The following is a 17,590-nucleotide window of genomic DNA, read 5'->3' on the forward strand; positions in this document are numbered from 1 at the left end:
GACTTAAAGAGAAACTTCTCTGAAGAGGAAAGAAGGATGGCCAATAGACACATGAAGAAATGCTCAACCTCCCTAGCCATGAAAAAATGCAACTCAAAACAACATTGAGATACCACCTCACTCCAGTTAGAATGGCTAAAATCAAGACCTCTAATAACAACAAATGCTGGAAGGGATGTGGATAGAAGGGAACCTTACTGCAATGTTGGTGGGAGTGTAAACTTTTTCAACAACTTTGGAAAGTAGTATGGAATTTCCTGAAAAGGCTCCACATAGAGCTCCCCTATGACCCAGCAATCCGTTGTCCCCTTCTTGATTTAAGAGGAAATGGCTTTAGGTTTTCACCATTAAGTATAATGATAGCTGTAGGTTTGTCATATACAGCCTTTATTCTATTGAGGAATGATCCCTGGATTCCTAATTTTTCCAGAGCCTTCATCATAAAGGGTTTGTTGGATGTTGTCAAATGCTTTTTCTCAAACAATTGAGATAACCATGTGGTTCTTATTCGTTTTCTTGTTGTTGCGATATATTAATTGATTTGTGTATATTGAACCAACTTTGCATCCCTGAAATCAATCCTGTTTGATTGTGGTGTATTCTTTTTTGGATGAATTGTTGAAGTCGATTGACCAAAATTTTGTTGAGAAGTTTTGCATCAATGTTCATCAAAGAAATGTGTTTAAAGTTCTCTTTTTTTATGATTCCCTGCCTGGTTTGGGGGATGAGGGTTTTGATGGCCTCATTGAATAAGTTCTGTAGTGCACGTTCTCTTTCAATTACATTGAAGAGTTGGAATAGTATTGGTGTGAGCTCTGCTTTGAAGGCCTTGTAGAATTCTGATGTAAATCTTTCTGGTCTTGGGCTTTTTTTAGATGGGACTTCTCTTATTGCTGTTTCTATCTCAATGTTTGATATGTGCCTGTTAAAATGGTTTAACTCATCTTGCTTTAGTTTCGGCATGTCAATATTTGCTATGAAAAGGTCGATTTCTGTCAAGTTCTCAAACTTACTAGCATAGTTTTGAGTATTCCCTTTTAATGTTCTGAATCCTGGTTGTTTCTCTGGTGATGTTTCCATTCTCATCTCTGAGTTTATTTATTTGGGTGAGTTTTTTTTTCTTTTTCTGATAAGATTTGTTAAGGATCTGTCAATTTTGTTAATTTTTTCAAAGAATCAACTCTTGGTATTGTTGATTCCATTTTTTTTGGTTCTAATTCATTTAATTCTGATTTAATTTTAATTATTTCTTTCCATCTACTGCGTTGGCATTTATCTTGCTGTTCTTTTTCAAGGAGGTTAAGATGTGTCATTAAATTGTTGGTTTCATATCTCTCCAACTTGCCTCTGAGTACTGCCTTTTCTGTGTCCCAGAGGAGCTGGTAATTTGTGTGTTCGTTTTGTTGAAGATCATGAACACTTGAATTTCCTTTCTAATCTCTTATGCGACTTACTCGTGATTCAACAGTATGTTGCTCAGCATCCATGTGTTACAGGACTTTCTTTGGTGGTTTTGGCTTTGGATTCTAATTTTATTTCCTGTGGTCTGAGAGAATGCAAGGCATAATTTCAATGAATTTGGACTTTTGTTTTGTGACCTAAAATGTGGTCAGTTTTTGAAAATATTCTATGTGCTGATACTGCTGGGTGAAATATTCTTTAGATGTCTTTTAAATCTAGTTAATCCTTGCAGTTGTTTAGATCTGCAGTTTGTTGAGTTTTTGCTGAGTTGATCTATGTACTGTGGATAGTGGTGTGTTAAAGTTCCCAACAATTAATGTCTTTGGATCTATGTGAGCTTTAAGGGAAGTATTGTTTCTTGGATAAATTTGTGTGCTCCGTTGTTTGGCAAATAGATATTTAGAATTGTAATATCCTCCTAAAGGAGCATACCCTTAATTAATATGTAGCGACCTTCTTTTTCTCTTCTCACTAATTTTAATTTGAAGCCTTTTTTATCTGATATTAGGATTGCAACTCCCACCTGTATATGGGGGACATTTGCTTGGTATATTTTGTTCCAGTCTTTCACTTTCAAAATATGTTTGTTTTTATGGGCAAGGTGTGACTCCTGAAGGCAGCAGATAGAAGGATTTTGCTTTTTAATCCAACTAGACAGTCTATGTCGCTTAATTGGAAAGTTAAGTCCTGTAATGTTGAGAGATGGGACTGAGAAGTATTTTTTTATTTGGAAAATGCCATACAGATCGTTTACAATTACATGGACAAGATAATGAGTACATTTCTTATCAAGCATTGTTACCTCCTCCTTTGTTTCCCCTTCCCATCCCTTCCCTTACCCCCATTACCTAATCCCCTCCCCCCACCAAAGTTGTAAAGTTCATTTTTCAGCATAACGACTTGTACATTTCATTGTTGCAATGGTTCCACCTGTATTCCTATTTAAACGATTAGTTTTTTCCCTTCCCCTGTACAAATTATACTAACATCAAATACAGTGAAATCTGAGTTATTTTTATTATGTTAAAAAACGAACTTTACAACTTTGGCCCGGGAATGGGGGAGGGAGGGTGTGGGGATCAGTGTATGGGGAGATGAAAGGGATTGAAGGGGAAACAAAGGAGGAGGCAACAATGCTTGAAAAGAAATATACTCAATACCTTGCCATTGTAATTGCAACTCCTTGGTACGGTATTTTCACAATAAAAAAAAACTTCAAAAAATATTTATCCCTTAATATAATTCAAATACCAATCAAGAGTAATTTTATATAATCATTACAATTGTCATTTTATTACTATCATAAAACAGAATAAAATACCAGTCCCAATTATTACCTACATATCATTAGTCTTAATTCCTAATCATTTTCTAAATATCTTAAACAATCTAAATAGTCATGTCTTTAATATAGACATAAATATTCTATCCTTTTTACTTAACATTTTCCAGGGGCATATATTCATGTTTCATTTTTTAAATTTTTTATTTTATTTTTATTTTTTGTGAACATACTGTGCAGAGAGGTTACAATTACATGGGCAAGATAATGAGTACATTTCTTATCAAACATTGCAGCTTCCTCCTTTGTTTACCCTTCACATCCCTTCCTAGCCTTCCCTCACCCCCCCCACTCAATTCTCCCCCCCCACCAAAATTGTAAAGTTCGTTTTCCATATGACAACTTGTACTTCTCTTTGTTGCAAGGGGCCACCTGGATCCTTAAACGACTTGTTTTTCCCCATCTCCTCCACAATTTATACCGACATCAAATATAGTGAAAGCAGGGGTTATACTGTGGGGGAGGGACATATAAAGCAACAAAGAAATAATCTAATAAATGCGTTAGAAACAAATGCATGAAAGAAAAAAAAACATTTAAATACATATCTAAGGGTTCATTTTCCTTGCATCACACTAAATCTACCAGCACAACTATGTTTATTGCAGCATTATTTACCATAGCTAAGATATGGAACCAACCCAGATACCCCTCAGTAGATGAATGGATCAAGAAAATGTGGTATATATACACAATGGAATTCTAAGCCTCCATCAGAAAGAATGACATTCCCCCATTTATTAGGAAATGGAAAGGCTTAGAAAAATTATAATAAGTGAAGTAAGCCACTCCCAAAGTAACATGGGTCCCATTGTTTCCCTTATTTGCAATATCTAGTATATGTATGAGTCAAGCAGAAAAGGTCAGATAATATATTCATGTTTCTAAGAAATGTTCACAGCAGTTAAAAATACTTTTGTGAAATTAATGTGATTCATGTTGTTGTTGTTGTTGTTTGTAAGGCCTGGACATTGTCCCTAAGCCTTTTTGTGCTCATGGCCAGCACTGTAGTACTTGAAGCAAAGGGCTAATTGCTGTTTTTGAGTGGTTAATTGGAGACAAGAATCTAACATGAACTTTTCTGTCGGGGCTAGATGTGAAAACAGCTGCTAGATCTCAGCAGCCAGAGGAGCTAGAATTATAGGTGTGAGTTACTGGCACTTGGTTTGATGATTTTTTTAATTTTAATTATGTTTGAAGATGTTTGTTTCACTCTAATGCACACAATTCTATACATAAATATATATATATATATATATATATATATATATATACATATGTATGATGACAAATTCCCTCTAAAAATGTATACATTTCCACACATAACATTTATACACACACACACATACACACACACACACACACACACACAAACACACACATATTTCTGAATATATAGGCTCCCTCAAAAACTTTTATGCTACTATTTTTTACCCTTTTCATGTCAAAGATATATAGTCTATTTTTCCAAAATTTTTCTAGAGTAAAGTGACTAATATTTCAATAGAAAGTAGAATATATTATTTTCAAGGTAATTTTAGATATACACATGATCTTGTAGTAATATTTATAGTATATTACTTGAAAAAGTTGTGTTCAAACCCTTAAATATTTGTGTGTAATGACAGGGAGAGAGGAAGTTAATTCATACTGGTTAGGAATGTGCAATACTTCAAAAATCGGTTCAATAATTTGTTATAAGCACATAGTCAAGCTACCTGATATGGCTTAGTTTTTTTATTTCTTTATTTATTCAAAATTTTAACATGAATGCATGCACAGTGGTAATATTAAAATTATTAATCAAAATACAAATAATACAAAATCATAGACACATACCAGGCTTTCAATAATTAGCACTTATTATGCTAATAATAATTTTGTTGAAGATGATGGTGACCAGAGTGACCCTGATAATGACAATGTTATGATTGAAAAGGAAAAATTTTTAGACATCTTTGAAGCTAGATTTCCCACATTGAATACATAATAATAAACAGAGTTGGATTACATACAATAAGAATAACAAGAGGAGAGTTTCAATATCAAGAAATACAATCACATAATCAGGTGAGACAGTAAATCCATATGTGATTTTTGCAGTCTCTCTAATGTCTATTCACTCTTCTTGTTGGTATTGTTTGCTTATAAATAAAATCGTTTATTTCCACATGTTTATTATCCCACATAGATAAAATATAATAATCTGAGTGCTTTGTTATCAAATGTTCTTGTTTTTTCTAGCCTTGGGAACTTAGGAGAAACCCTTTCACCACCCACATAGCCAGTTGCTTAGTTACATATCCTTAGAAGGTAACAACACATACCTCAAGCATGCTTCACTCATTAGGCAGAAATCCTTATTCAGTTTTAGTTTCTTTCCAGTTCACTGAAGAAAATCTATGTATAAATTTATGAAGAACACTTGGCAACACATACAGCAATAAGAAAATTTTGATGGACTAAGATTAGTTTTCAACCTAGTGTGATTAGTTCAAGTAACATTCTCATCTAGATACTATTCAATAACGAATGTTTTCCAGTGATATGTTGAGTATGTTCTTCAATGCAACTGTAGACACATGACCCAATTTACATAATACCACTTACATATCTGTAGTTGCCTTCAAAGGACACAGCCCTTAGAGCCAGGAGGTAAAATATATTTTTATTTCTGCATGAAACAATTTGTGACTTTATACCAACAAACTGAATTTGACTCTTTCCTTATTTGTAAACTAGGGTGGAAAATGTAAGGACTCGTCACTTTTCCTTTTTCTTGCTCTAGGAGTAAGCAAATGTATTCTTCAATATTTCTGGTAGATTACATCCATTTATAGATGAGAAATGTAAGGCCAACAGTCAATTTAGTGAGTAAATAATGATACTAGAGTTTGTGTCTGAGCTCTTCCCTCTGCATACTTACAAGGAGCAGTAATTTGTTGATGGAGAGGACCAATATGTAAAGACAATGGGGAAAAAACATACTTTGTAAATAGCTGTTTAAGACTAGGTGACCAGTGATGAGTACATGAAACAGACTTGTGTCAGGGGCATAAAAAGGAGTACATAGAAATCATATTAGTGCTGGGCGCCAGTGGCTCATGTCTGTAATCCTATCTACACAGGAGGCTGAGATCTGAGGATCACGGTTCAAAGCCCGCCAGGGCAGAAAAGTCCATGAGACTCTGATCTCCAATGAAAACCACTAGAAAACTCGAAAATAATGCTGTAGCTCAAGAGGTAGAGTGATCTCCTTGAGCTGAAGAGCACAGGGACAGCACACAGGCCCGGAGTTCCAGCTCCATGACCAACCAAAAAAAAAAGAAAGAAATCAAATTAGTAACAGAAACTAAGAAAATCTTGATCGTTCATCTTATATAATGGGTGGAGTAGAAGGGTAAGAAGAAATCTAAAGGGTTCTACATCTATGACCAGGCAAATGTGTTAGTGATATTCTTGGCGATAAGGATTACAGGTGAAAATGATGGATTTAGGGGAAAAAATCTCTGATAATTCTAAAGTTTATATTAAACAGATGCAAAGATAGGTCTGTTTAGATATCATCAAAATATCCATGACCATGAATATGAAAAAGAATGATAAAATTGGGGACATTATTAAAAGGAAGAGGAAAAGAAAAGTTATGACATAAGTGTAGCATTGTGAGCACCAGTGTGGACAAGATTGGAAGAAAGAGATAAGGAAACAAGAAAGTAATAAAAACAGATTTACAGAAGTGAAGAAAGGAAAGAATTTGCAGGAAGAAAAGGTCAAAACTGTTACAGAGACATTGAAGGAAATATGCTATTTGGATTTGAAAACTAAAAGGACATAGACAAGTTTTTTTTTGTTTTTGTTTTTGTTTTTTTTGTTTTGTTTTTTTTTTTGTTTTTAGGGGCAGGGGGTCCGGTCATGGGACCTGAACTCTGGGCCTGGGCACTGTTCCTCAGCTCTTCAGCTCAAGGCTAGTGATCTAACACTTGAGTCACAGCGCCACTACCGGTTTTTTCTTTTTTGCTTATGTGGTGCTGAGAAATCGAACCCAGGGCCTTAGGCATGCAAGGGAAGTACTCTACCACTGAGCCAACTTCCTAGCCTGATAGACAAGTTCAATAAGAACAGTGTTTTGGTGAACTGGTAGAGATGTATGTCATATTGATGAAATTTTGTGATATGAATGTGAAGCCATAAAATTCCAGATCCATGAATTCAACAAATCCTGTTGATTTTAAATGTTAGGAACAAATGCTTTTATCCTGACCTTAGAAGTATTATACAGATGTAACTGTCATGAACTTTACTTAGATATATTCTGTGAATATTTTTGAAGACTGTTTAACCAGGAGATTATGGTTGAACTATAGCACAGACAAGCCTAATTTGCCCTACAGTTCCAATGAGTGATCCATGTATCTACATCAGTTTGGAATTTTATTGAAATATTGTTAGCTATGTTTGGTTATCTTTTCAGACTATTCATTATAAACATAGGACAATACCACCAAGTAAAGTTTGAACATTCAGTTTTACTGATGTTACTGAACACTCTGCAAATTGATTCTTCTTTAGAATAGAAAATGCCTCAATAGCCATTGATATGTCATAACTGTCATATACTCTATTTAAATATAATTCTTGTTAGGGATATCTCCATGCTGAAATAACCCTCTCAATGAACCTGCCACAAATTCTTATATGTAGGAAGTGCTCTTATAAACTTCAAGCTTTTATTGAATGGAAGAGTTCAGACATTACCCTCACCACAACGACTAAATGCCTAAAAAGATAAGACATTTTGTTTTACTACCTTTCTTTTATTTTCTGATACACATATGCATTTAGGGAAGGATTCTGATGTAACAATAATACAATGGTGACTTGTAATAACACAACATCTAGGATCTAGTGTTAATTCAGTTACTTACTAATTAGCTCCAAAGTGTGTGGATATTTTTATTTCTCCTGGGTAAACTAATGAGCTCCAAGAAAATATCCCTAAGGAGCCTTTCAATTCAGATATCACTGTTTGTCTCAAAATGCCTTAAATTCTACACCCTCTAATGTGGGCATAGAGTTATACTGTGGAACTTTTCTCCTCAGAGAGTGAGTACTACCCTATTGGTTAACATGGACAAAGTACCTTCATACATAGACTGGGTGTTTGCAAACAAGAAGTGGTATTTGAACAATGTTTTTAGCAGTTTGCACAGAAGAAATGGAAATAGAGCAACTGTGAAATCAAAAGGAACATGCAAAAAGACAAAGGTACAAAGTAGAATGTGCCAAGGAAATGCTGATGTGCAATTTCAAATAATGTGCTCAGGTGTGAGGGTGTGTTCAAAGTATAGCGTCAGAGAATATACTTGGATGTCTTGAGAAAAAAACTGCATTAAACTATTCTGGGATTATCATACAAGTACAAACTCGTTACACTGACTCTCTAATCAGTCACAACATCATTAATTTAGGGAGTATTTTCCAAGAGCATACTGAGAAAAAGAGGACTCATCACAATTATTGTTCAGGTTGATGTAACGACAATCACATAAAGTTTCTTAGAAGTCTTCATATATTTTGGAGCATTAAAGTGGTAAAAAGCCAAGTAAATATTTTGCATGTATCTAAATTAAGTGGGACATATTATATTGGTGTCTCTTTAACTTGGATGTTATATTGTACTCTAAGTTGGGACAATGATCTGCTTTCAGTTATTTTCTTCTCTTCCCCTTCTTTTGCCCTTCCACTTAATGAGACATACTTGAGCTTGCATTTTTAAATCGTTCAAAATTATATGAATTTCTCCATACTTCTCGCAGCCTCCTATATCTTTCTCAAGGGAATATCTTTTCACTACCATTTTTTATCCCATATGATATTGGATATCTTCTTGACTAATTCAGTGCAAGATACACATTAGACTCATACATATATCTCAACACTTGTACCACCATAAAATCCTATCTTACTTAGAAATCATGATTTCAGTATGTCTGGGGAGGGGACATCTGTCATTTTTGAATGACCATAATTGTTACTTACATGCAAGCATGTTTTAAACCAATATGCCTCTCAGTAGATGAATGAATAGGCATGTCCATTGCGGTGCTGTGGGCTGTGGCATGGACGAGGAAGAAAAATGGTTGGCTACCCTTTGTTATTAATCCTGGGCCCCGGGGCTGGCCTGACGGAGAGTTTCCCTGCATAGGATAAGTATTTTTATAGTTATCCTTTATTGTCTATTTTTGATCTACACACTCTTGCCTAGTGCTTTCCTTTTTTACATTTAGGGCAAATTCCTCTTCCTCTCTTGTTAACATCAGTAGCGTTTTTACAATTCTTCTTTATATGTCCCATTTGACCACATCCAAAACATTTTAGATTAGCGGGTTTGGTTTGTAAAGCATGCAAGGTAGTGGGCATAGTTTCAGCACAAACAACTGCATAAGCCGGGATTCAGATGTAATGTCTTTACACGCCCTTAAATATGTATTTACATCCCCAGATTCTTTAATAGGCAATAGGGCTCATCTACAGTCCTCATTAACATTCTCACAAGCCAACATGCCCAGTAGTTGTTGCTGTGCAGCCTCTCCCACAACAGTAAGTTCCAAGGTCAGTTTCAATCATGATAAAAATTCAACATAGGGTTTATTAAGTTTTTGAATTACTTTTGTCCAGGAGCCATAATGCTCTCCTACCAGCCGAATCCTCTCCCATGCCTCAATACCTATGTCTCGTAACTACTCATGGATCTCTTCAGGAGAGTTCACTTGCATATTAGCAACTGCATATTTTTCTGTTCTACTCAACATGGGAAAGGTTATGACCTATAGGCGCGGATTATTGCTCTGTGCATTTTGTCTAGTCCTTTCTGTACATAACTCAGTAAACCACATTTGCCATTGTAGGTATTCAGGATCCTTAATTAGGCTCTACAAAGCAACTTTCAATCCTCGAGAGCAAAATTATTGTAATGTCGGGCAAGCCCATTAAACAATTCCTTACCATAATGAGACTGAGGACCATACAACGTCACTGCCTGCTTAAGTTTACCAATATCATTGACAACAACACCTTCATATTTGACTGGTTGAGCTAAATCATTCATAGGGGCTGATCAAATTACAGGATAAGAAAAAATATGCATTTCATCATCAAACTCACTGTCTAAGCCTTCTGTTTTGTGAGGGAGTGACACGGTAAAAATTGCTTCAGCAAGCAGAGGAGCAGAAGGCTGTTTTACTTTCACTTTCTCAGATTCTCTTTCACTCTGCCAATTTCTAACTCCATATGTTGTAATCTTGATAAAATCAATTCCATTTGCTCAGACATTCTATTTACGCTTTCAGATTGTTCTTTTTCAGGCTTCTTTACTTCTTGTTTTTTCTGTTAATTGTGATGCATCCTTATCTATTACGTCCTTAACCTCAGAGTCCAATTGTAAATCTACAATAGAAGGGGTGGCCTCTTTTCTCATTTAAAGCTTTAAAAAGGGTATGTAAAATAGCCCAAATGGACCAAAATCTAACGGGAATCCTTTCCCCTTCTCAAACAGCTCTTTCTACATTATATTTTACTCATTTCCAATTATCAACATCTAATGTCCCTTCAACGGGGAACCAAGGATTCCATTCCCTAACTACATTAATACACATTTCTATGTCAAAAGAAGAAATAGTTATACCATAAGCAGCAAGTAAATGTTTTAGCATATGTAAGTACGGAGTAGACTTAACTTGTCCCATCACCCTGTAATTAAAAAAGTACTTACCTGTATATACCTTCCTGAATTCAACACTTCAGGGTCCCTGTTTGGGTGCCAATTGGCAACGTCTAAGGCATTGGGGTCCCTGGGTAAGGGTCACAAAATCACCAGGATACAGGGGATACAGAGTGCAAACAGCAATTGCCACTGCATGCTGTGCTTTATTGCTAGTGGGTATTTAAAGACAAGCAAGTATTATATTTGCCAAGATTTAGTCAGGAAATATTCACACAAAGAATTTCAACAGATACAATTTTGCTTAAACTATGAGACAATGTCTTTGTATATTTTTATCTAAACTATTTTAGAGCAAGTTCAAACCACTTCCCTGTACTCAGGAAAATGCTTGACTAGCTGTTCCTCTATGCTTATGTAAGCAGAAGAGCTACTTCCTCAGCTCCCAGGAATCTGACAGGAGCTTTGAGATAGGGAGAGAGATCATATTCCCTCTCTAACTTGGCATGCCAAGAGCTTTCCACATACACAAATACAGTCCTCAGATAATCCTGAGGCCGGAGCCTGCATCATTCTGCCCCTCCAACACAGACCATGAGGTTTCACACAGATTGTCTCACCAACTCTTCTATTGATTTAAGCAAAACAAAGCAAAGCAAAGCATACAAAATAGACTTTATGGTTAATTAAGCTGCTATTAAAAATTCTAGGCAGAACTATACTGTTAAATGATGAGTTAGTAAATATGGTTTGTAGATACTTATCTCACATGTGTCACAAAAATAACATGGATTCATCACTAGAAACTCTGATGTGTACAGTATATTAATTAGGTGAGTTTCATTCGGTACCCAATGAAGAGAACACCACACGGTATTCATTCAGGTAAAGTAGTTTATTTACTGAACTGCTGCCAATGCCATATATGGTGGAAAGCCATGTAAAAAAATGGGGGACCCAACCTGGGAGAAGTATGTATCTATGTAAAGGACCAGATGAGGTGTGGCAGTTTGAGGGAAACTCTGGCGACACTGGATCTGGATGTGACTTCAAGTTCTGGAACTCACCTCTGGTCAGATGGAAAGTGTGACCAGAGGCTGACAAGGTTGTGACTTAACAGGATGGGGAGGTGGCTAACTCCAGGTGTGCCAGATACTAGGCAACACATGAAGGGTTGAAACTTAGCCAAGAAGTGTGAAGGTGTCTGAATAGGGTCTGCATGGCCTGGGGCAGACCTAACACCAAATACAGGTAGTACCTCTGACATATGACTCCTGACTCCAAACAATTCATTCTCAATCATTTTCTTTCTTTCTTTCTTTCTTTCTTTCTTTCTTTCTTTCTTTCTTTCTTTCTTTCTTTCTTTCTTTCTTTCTTTCTATCTTTCTTTCTTTCTATCTTTCTTTCTTCCTTCCTTCCTTCCTTCCTTCCTTCCTTCCTTCCTTCCTTCCTTCCTTCCTTCCTTTCTTCCTTTCTTTCTTTCTTCCTTTCTTTCTTTCTTTCTTTCTTTCTTTCTTTCTTTCTTTCTTTCTTTCTTTCTTTCTTTCTATCTTTCTTTCTTTCCTTCTTTCCATCTTTCCTTCTTTCCTTCTTTCTTTCTTTCTTTCTTTCTTTCTTTCTTTCTTTCTTTCTTTCTTTCTTTCTTTCTTTCTTTCTTCCTTCCTTCCTTCCTTCCTTCCTTCCTTTCTTTTCTCCCTTCCCCTCTCTCACTTTTATTTTTTTGGTCGGTCATGGGGTTTGAACTGTGGGCTTGGGCACTGTCCCTCAGCTCTTGAGCTCAAGGTGAGCTCTCTACTGCTTGAGCCATAGCGCCACTTCTGGTTTTTGCGTGGTTTATTGGAGATAAGGGTTTCACGGACTTTCCTGCCCAGGCTGGCTTTGAATCGCAATCCTCAGATCTCAGCCTTCTGAGTAGCTAGGACTACAGGTGTGAGCCACCAGTGCCCAGCTCTCTCTCTCTATCTCTCCCCTCTTTCACTCACCCTCCCTCTCTTCCCTACTTCAGTATTCTCAACTCTCAAATAATGAACACTTGCTGAGTTGAACTCACAGGCTGGGAGAGCAGCTTAATTGGCATATGTGAAATTTATTTAATGTTTCCTTACACCTCTACCACAGGTCACTGGAATCAAATAATGAACACTCAGCAGCATAGCATCTTAAGCCATTTGTAGGAGGAAAGCAAGCATGCTCACTGCCTTCTGTGAGGTCGACCCTAGGAAGGTGGGGCAGACTCCTCCCTCATCTTGCTAAAACTCAGCCCAGTTTCTGCATCAGTAGAGGTTACTGCCTACAAGTGTCCCAGTTACCCAAGTGACACAAGTACTAGGCAGAGGCTTAGCCTCTTGTGGTTCTGAGATTAATGGCATGATTCAACATGATCCACTAGTTTGTTGTGATTGGGACTTCTAGAATTTTTGGTTAGACTATGTTCAAATTGTGATCTATTTATTTCTGATTGCTAACCATGATTATAGATGTGAACCAGCACATCAGACCATTCAAAGTTCTTTATCCCACATGGAAGACGTGAAGTTTATTTTACCAAATGACATACAAGTTGACAGACATAAAAGTAAGTCCTTAATTCTGGTCAAGATGTGTTATTAATGTGAAACAAAATTACTTAGCAAAATATCTGACTACTGTGATTATACTTTCAAACTTACCCTAAACTTTAATATCAAATCACCTATATTAGCCAATGATTCGCTCAAATTACCTGTAATCATTTATGTCTGTCCTATCTTCTAGAAGTATGGAGAACTGGAGCTTACACAATTAACTAAAGTGGTAGAATTTGAGAGGATCACAGTTCTAAATCAGTCTAGGAAGGAAAGTATCAGCCATATCAACCTACTAGGTGGGTATATTGGAATGTAATCATGATCCCTGATTTTGGGGCTTGGTGTAAAAATTGCTACTCTATGAGTAAAGTAAATTAAACAAGAAAGGATTGGTGGAGTGACTCCAGTGGTGGAATACTTGTCTGGCAAACACAACATCAAAACTCAAATCAACTTACTAAAGATAAAATAAGAAAAGGAAAAAAAGAACAACTCATACTGAGCATGCGTTCAATGTAAAGATTTACACTACATTATTGTAGTTATTAATACCATCATTTCTAGGAGCACACACATTTTGTGTGAAGACTAAATGAAAAAAATGACACCCTATATATAAAGCTTTGGTAAAACACGAGTCTAACTCACAATGGTGAACACTTAAGATTGCATGTGCAGTGGTGTTGCAGGGATGTTAAGGTTTATGGAAGTCCATGAACTTGACATGATGAAATTACCTAACCATACATAACCATACAATTAACTGGACAGATACAGTTGATATATATATTACACACACATGTATGTATATATTAAGTGACATATAAATAAAATGAAAAATTTATAAGGAATAGAGCTAGATGCCATGTCTGACTCAAGCAGAAAAGGTCAGATAAGTTGGTGTTAGGGAAATGAACTCTAAGGTATGTATTCAAAAATTTTACTTTCATTCCATTTTTTCTAGTACATTTATAAGTTTAATTCTTTGTTGCTTTTTATGTCCCTCCCCCATGATATAATCCCTGCTTTCACTATATTTTATGTTGTTATAATTTATGGAGGGGAAGGGAAAGAAAATCATTTAAATAGGGATTACAGGTGGACCCATTGCAACAATGAGACGTACAAGTCCTATGTCTAAAATGAACTTTACAACTTTGTTAGCGGGAGGTGGAGGGTCGGGTAGGCTGATGGGGAGAGGATGGGATGGGAAGGGGAATAAAAGGAGGAGGCTACAATGCTTGATAAGATATGTACTCATTATCTTGCCCATGTAATTTTAACCCCTCTGTACAGTATTTTCACTATAAAAAATATGAAGAAAAAGAATCAGCTGCTGTGGACTAAAAGTTTGCGATAATCCTTCTAAATTAATGACTGCACATGTTGTTACATGTCTACCATCCCAACTCCAGAGGACCAGGGCTGGTGAAGGATACCTGTCACAGATAGGAAGACCTCGAATAGCCCAGCAAGAGCTTATATTGAGGCTCTGTTTCAGAAATTCCCAAGACAGAAAGGTGGCTCCTCAGAGCCAGTGAGAGGACACAAGTCGTGGGTCATGGGGCCCTCAGAGGGGTGTCTGACCCGGGGTAGGGGTGGTTTGGGGGCAGCCACTCACCTGTGCTGCTGGGAGAATTTGCTTTAGGATGCTCCAGGTCGAGCGAGCAGTGATGGCAGTGGCATTGCAGACACATGGCCTCAGAGCAAAGAACCTGGGCCAGGGAGCAGGTTGGGGCTCTATGCGGCCTGGCAAGGTGCCATTGCCTGATGTTTGAAATTCCGCACCTTGGGAAGGAGGGAAAGAAGCCAGGGTGAGGGCAGGCATCTCAATTTCCTTCTATATTCCAAAGTTGCCTGGAGTCTCTTCCTCACCACTCAGCCATCTCTACCTTCCTTAATTGCTGGTAGTGGTGTAAACTAACAGAAGGAATCCTGGTGCTACCAGGCAGCATGGAATGTGGGCGTGACCACCATTCTTGTATCTCATTGGTCAGAAAGAACTATGAAAGAATGGGGGTGTGGCCAGAATCCTGTGATCCAAGCAGCATGGGCAGAGTCAAGAAATAGCAGCTCCCCCAGCCCTTTTCTCAGGGAACAATGTCCAATTCAGTTGGATACAAGAGGGTGACCTCATTTAGCTGGATGGTTTCACAGATTGTTGTGTATGTCTGTTTGTTCCCATTCCCAGTCCTTGTACTCAGGATATGTGCACAGTCTGTGAGCTGCTTTTGATCAAGGCTGGCCTTCCACACTAGAGCCACAGTGATTCTGGCTTTGTTGGCACTGAAGTTGGACTTCTTGCCTAGGGTGTCTTCGACTATGATCCTCCCATCACAGCCTTGTAAGTATCAAGGAGGACTGCTGAGAGCCACTGGTGCCTGCCTAATCATTGGTCTTGTTGATGTTCTTGGACAGACTGGTGAGTTCCCTATCCTCGGGTTTAAGTGGTGGGAGCTGTAGCCCACAGTTGGAATCTTCGTCCTGCCACCTCCAAATGGAAGGAGATCCTAAGCAACATATTCCTGTCCATATGATTACCAATGGAATATGATGAATGTCATGATTGAAAGAGCAGTTCTTGAATGATTCTAGGATAAAATTATACACAATTATGTTATAGGACACTGATCGATGTTAGTTAATATTTTATGAGGCATTTAAACAATCACATTAATAAAATGGAGGAATAATGAAATACCTTAGAATTACTATGCTATTACAAACTATAAAGGTGCCATTTTTCTGCCAAGACTGAGACTGGAACTGGTCTTGTTAACTCTGTTGCACTGTGTGGGAAGGGGAAACTGGACTCTGAGAAGTCAAGAAATTCATGTCTATTCTTTAGGCCTGAAATAGATCCCCACCACTAGAAAACATCTTATTCATGTACAATTTACATATATGATTTATATTTATATACATATGTTGACTCCATATTGCATTCAGTGCAGTTATTTTATTTTTTGTTTTATTCATGTATTGACCATTTATTTTGACTATTATGCACATAAAACATTGATTACATTGATTACATAAGATAGAGGTCTGCATATGTATTCCACTTCATACCTGACACCCAGGACTTTCACAGAAAAGGAAAACGTGTGTCACCATCAAGTTCTTACTCCACAATTCATTTTTGGGGAGTGCTGGCATCTGACCTCATGGCCTACAAGCCTACAAGGCCCAATTCATGAATGGTTGAGTGTCAGCACGCCATCCTGGGGCAAATTGAGCTGACAGGCTGTTGCCAGGACCTGAGCTCAAGCCCCAGGGGTTAAAAAAATAAGAACAGATTGACATGCAGATGGAAGTATGCTAAAAAATATGTGTTTTTACAGAGTATCGGAGATGTCTATACATTATGCAGTTTTATAGACTATATTCTTACCAATTCCTGGATATTAGTCATGCGTCCATGTAATTAGTGTTATTGTTTTCATCCTTATACTATTAATGAAATCAATCAGTGTCCTGAAATTATTGTGTTCCTGTAAGTAATAATATTCATTTTATGCTTCATAAATATTAAATAAAATCAATTAGCTTCCTGAAATGTTGCTGTCTAATTTTATAGGAGCATCATTCTTGATCAACTCATCGAACCTTGACATTGATAATATTCCATTGTTCTTCCTATGGATGGGAACCATTTTCTTAGTATCTCCTGCCATTGGTTGGTGTTAGGAGGGGGATTCAAAATCAGGGCCTATGTTGCCATGTGGGCCTATGGCTTCCCAGCTAGTCTGCCAGCCTTCAGCATTGCAAGGTGAAGTACCCTTTGCAAGTGTCATTCAGACCCATGAGGGTCTCCATGCAAAGGAAGAAAACTTAAAAAGGCCACATTTTTCTGTGAATTGCTTTCCCTGAAAGACCTGGGGGTCTAGGATCCCAGAAGCAGCTGTAGATCTAGTGGCTGCACCTGGCCGAGGGTGATCGAAGCTGAGACGGAGTTGCCACAACCTGACTTCAAGCACCATACTGAGAAAAGTAAAATAAAAAATTTAGCTCCCTGACTTGCAATTCACACAGTTTATTCTTACAGGCTTTGGATTTGAACTCAGGATCTGGGTAAATCTTGAGCAATGTGGATGAAGGGGAAGATCACTGTACTTGAAGATAAGAAAGTCAGGCCTCTTCACTAGTTTTAAATTCAAGCCCCAGCCCTGGAAACATACTATATATATTGTAAAGATAGGATTTATACTTACCTATAGATGTTCAGTCCATACATGTTTGGTGGGGTTGTTCCTTGAAATTTTTCTTTTATTCATTTATTTACCATTGATTGTACTATGATGAAACCCATTCCGTTTATTACATTGATGACATCCTATCACAGAACATCTAGATTTGTACAAATGTTCTTCAACATGCCAGGATTCTCAGGATCACCCAGGATATTCAGAGAAAAGGAAAACAAGTTTCACACTTGGCTTCTTACTCTACAACCCACTTGTTGGTAGTGCTGGTATCTGAACTCAGGGCCTAGTA

At 37.2% G+C, this 17,590-nt stretch overlaps 1 long non-coding RNA gene across 1 annotated transcript; it reads right to left on the reverse strand.

Moving 5' to 3' along the window:
- Positions 1–3,172: 3,172 nt before the first annotated feature.
- On the reverse strand, positions 3,173–15,025 carry LOC138822596 (uncharacterized). Its single transcript, XR_011370560.1, has 3 exons — positions 14,715–15,025; positions 5,131–5,203; positions 3,173–3,256 (listed from the first exon to the last, which is right to left on the reverse strand). It is a non-coding gene; the product is annotated as an uncharacterized lncRNA (long non-coding RNA).
- Positions 15,026–17,590: the final 2,565 nt, after the last annotated feature.

This window comes from Dipodomys merriami, unplaced genomic scaffold (genome assembly GCF_024711535.1).
Source record: "Dipodomys merriami isolate MVZ:Mamm:240054 unplaced genomic scaffold, mDipMer1.0.p SCAF_1126, whole genome shotgun sequence".
In the NCBI taxonomy this organism is placed as follows: domain Eukaryota; kingdom Metazoa; phylum Chordata; class Mammalia; order Rodentia; family Heteromyidae; genus Dipodomys; species Dipodomys merriami.